Below are 3,951 nucleotides of genomic sequence, written 5' to 3' on the forward strand. Positions count from 1 at the left end.
GCGATGCAACGCGAGCCTCCAAGTCCAATGGCGGCGGGGACCGGGCTGCGGTGACGTCAACGCCGGAGCGCGCCCGAGGCAGGCCGGGAAAACATGGCCGGGCCGGGCTGGGGGAGCGCAGCACCTGGCGCGCATGCGCGCGGGCTCGGCTCTTTCGTGGCCGGTGGGAGGAGGCTCCACGCGCCCGCGGCCCGCCAGGGGGCGCACGGTGCCGGGCCTTGCACGTGCGGGTGGTGCGTCCCCCCTCCTGCTCCATCCAGCGCCCCTCTCCTGGGGGCCTGGCCCCCGCTGGGGCAGGCCTTTGCACCCCAGTTAGCCCATGCATGGGCGTAGGGGGACACAGTCCCGGGCAGCAGTAGTGGCTCTAGGGGAGGGCAAACGCCTGATGCTTTTGGAAGCCCTAAAATTTTGCAATCCTTTTTTTTTGTTTTTGGGGGGGCTTGCCAAGGTCAAATTGGTTCTCCCACCCCTGGGACTGGATGCTGTCCATGCAGCCTCTACCCTTGCAGTGAAATGCAGCTGCTGCAGTTCTCAGCAAGTGCCACCCACTTTGGGATCAAATTAGCTTGTCATGCCTCTCTTTCGTGATGTACTTTACCTGCCCGAGGCAAACCTCGCATCGGGAACTTTTGTTGAACCAGAAGCAGTAGCTTCCTTTCTTTTCTCTCTCGCTCCGCTCGCCGTTATTGGACCCTACGAAGAATGTCCTGCAGTCGAAAGCTTGTCTAACTCTACCCCAACGACGTTGCTGGTCCTATAAAAGAGATTGCCCAAAGAAATCCCGACCTTACTGTTTAACAGAATATAATTGTCAGGTGATATTGTGGCCTAGATCTCACCCTTTCCCTTGGCTTTGTAGAGGCCCCTTTATGAGCAGTTATCAGCACCATGGTGATGATTTTTGATCTGACTCATGTATTTTGTTTTCCGGCACAATAATATGCAAATTCCTTGCTGGGAAAAACTAGCCCCATTAGCAAAGCTACCGCTGATTACAGTAGGGCCAGGTTTTCAACCTATGGATTTCAGGGAGCATCGTCATTCGCCTGTGTGTGGTTCTGGTACGTGGAGAAATCAAACCAATATTGCTGGAGCGAGCTGTCTGTTTCTGCTGAAACCGTGTCAGAGCTGAAGCCCTGTAGTTTTAGAGAAAGGCCTGGCATTTCTCTAATGAGATCAAACTTATTGAAAGCCATGCCCTTTTAGTCCTAGCAGCTGAATCCCAACTTGTTAGCTAGCCGCTGTAGCTCTGCTTCTCCCTGTAGATAATGGCGCTTTAGGAATGGGTAGTGTTTAGCAGCCAGATTTATTGTTATTTGTATTGCAGCAATGCCCCAATCATGGATTAGGGCTACACTGCGATAGGTGCTGCACAAAGAACAAAAACAATCCCTGTTCCAGACAGCTTACAGACTTTTAATTGCTTATTATTATAATGCAAAAGGTCTAAGTTAATATGTTTTCTGTCCTAATAGGCTATATCCTAATGTTTTTATTTTAAAATTTCGGAGTCAAACCATGCTCTTTGTTGATATGACAGTGAAGAATCTGCATGTGCCATTGTTATATTAATATTTATTTGTGCTCAAAGACCTCCATTGGGTCAGAGGCCCCACTGTGCAAACAGAGTGAGTGCAAGCTTTTTCTGGGCAGAAACTGCCAATCTAAAACCATGCGGAGCTTCCAACAGTGGCAATGTGCTTGCAGGTCACAAAATCTATCCAAATATAGAACCCAAATGCTCTGCTGCCCTGGGAGTCTGTAACACCATGACAAAACCTGCTGTTCCCTGTGCACGCAAATAAACAGTGAGGTTGACCATACAAAGCTCGTAGGCTCTTCTTTCCCACTCCCGTCTAAAGCAGGCATATCGCATAGCTGCCGAATATGCACCACAAATGCTCGGGTAGCTCAGTGGTCCACGTAGCTTATCACCTAATACAAGTGCCTGTCATCTGACTGGAGAATGGGAATAAAGGAGGCTTATATTTGAAAAGAGCATCTGTATAACGCATGGCTATGCGTGCCTAGAAAGCTGACTTCCCTTTCATACAGCACTTAGGGTTTTTCTATGTCCATAGTCTCTTTTTTAGCTTGAACCCGACTCTTTTTGATTGGTTCTCTGACATACACGTACAGCATCTGCTGTTACAGGATATGAGTGATACAACAAAGCACTGAAGAAAATAAAAAGAACAGACTGTTGAGGCCTACTTAAGATAATGTGCAACTGCTGGAGATAACACATGGCTTATAATCTGCTACATAATACCGAACTAAGTTTTATGTTAGCCCGTTGTTTTATTTGAAAACAGCAAAAGAAATGATTGCCACAGTGCTGCATATTTCTCCAAAAGAAAGCTGGGGCTGCTGGTTGGGGATCTCCAAGTTATATCACAGTCCTGGCTTTAGGGAACAATTCACTCATGGGACTGATTTCTAATATTTTGCAACAGGATATTTCACTGCTCAGAGCAACAGGGTGGCAGAGGACTTGTCACCCGAGATGTACACAAGCGCAGCCAAGAACCAAACTGTGTGGTGTCAGTTATCAGTCTCACCGTTGTGTAACATGGATGTTCTGGTAACACTGGTCAAGCTTTCTATCAGCAGATAGATACTATAAATCTCACATGCATTTTTTAGAAGTAGTATATATCAAAGCTTATGAACAGCGACAGTCTAAATATTAATAACCTTATCCTTAGATCAGGTACAATTATGATGCAGGCAGCAATAGTGACAACCTCCCTATGGTTAAAAGTTTGAACCCACTTAGGGCTAGGTTTTGGTTATGATCAGGTAGTTGGATTTGTCTGCTGCTAGAAATCAAAATGAATCCTCTCTTCCTCCAAGTTCAATGGTCTGGTCTTTTCATGTCCACTTTTCAACCAGTAGTCAAAGGAGAGATGAGACAGGTAGGGGATCAGTGCAACAACCTGTCACTTCTGAATGTCTGACCTCTAATTCAGTCTTAGTTTCCAAGTAACAATCAGTTTGCAAGTAAGAATTGGTCCATGCCAATTCCATTTGTCTTTGTCCTTAACATACGACATAGTTGGTGCTAAGTCTACGGAAAAACCTCTGAAAGAACCCTGCATCTCATTCTGGACTGTTAGATACAAACTTCACCTATGATAAGTATGATAAGAAAGGACTGCCGTTCAAGGACTGGGCTAAAGAGCCACTCTCACACATGTTCAATGAGCCGATGCCTCACTTGGCACAAACCTATTGTCTCATGAGGCAGACAGATGCCTATTATTAGTAGTTGTGAGTCTATGCCCTGGATAATCTCTGGAATTAAACAGAAGGGATACGACCCAAAAGAACAAGGCAGCAAGGACAGAATTGTGAGATTAAAGCTAGTAGTTGGAAGAAAAAGAAATCTAATTGCAGAAAATAAAGCAATAGGCCAAAAAATTTTCCAAAAGGAAAGAAATATCCCTTTTCTTTCTCCGTAACTTATTCTAGGGTTCATGAATGTCACTTCCTTCAATAAACTTTGGCTCAATCCCTAAAAGAGCAATTGAAAAATGAATTTGGGGATGAATCATAACAAATTATTACAAGATACAGTAACAAAAGATACCACTTTTCGCTGTTATTGGTGATTACAAGTTTCCCTCGCTTTATGTGGGTGTTGTATGTCTCAATTCGCTCTTATGTGATGACCCTTTTTATACCAAAAATTTGCCATATGGGAGGTAAATTCACATTTTTATGATCAACGTGGTGGAAGCCCGCAGTCAGCAGCTTTGTGCGGTGCATGGTGGGAGTGACATGCACCAAAATACAGTCTCCTGCGTGGATCTGTGCTCCTTGCTCATTGTCCGCAACACATGTTTCTGCAGTTGTCATGCCCATTATGATAATGCCCTGTGCTTGTGTGCAGTCTGCTGTTGTAAAAGTGGTAATGGATCTGGGGGTCAGTACAGTCAAGGTCTTGCA

The sequence above is a fragment of the Crocodylus porosus genome, unplaced genomic scaffold, assembly GCF_001723895.1.
Source record: "Crocodylus porosus isolate Cpor-Errol unplaced genomic scaffold, CroPor_comp1, whole genome shotgun sequence".
NCBI classification, from domain to species: domain Eukaryota; kingdom Metazoa; phylum Chordata; order Crocodylia; family Crocodylidae; genus Crocodylus; species Crocodylus porosus.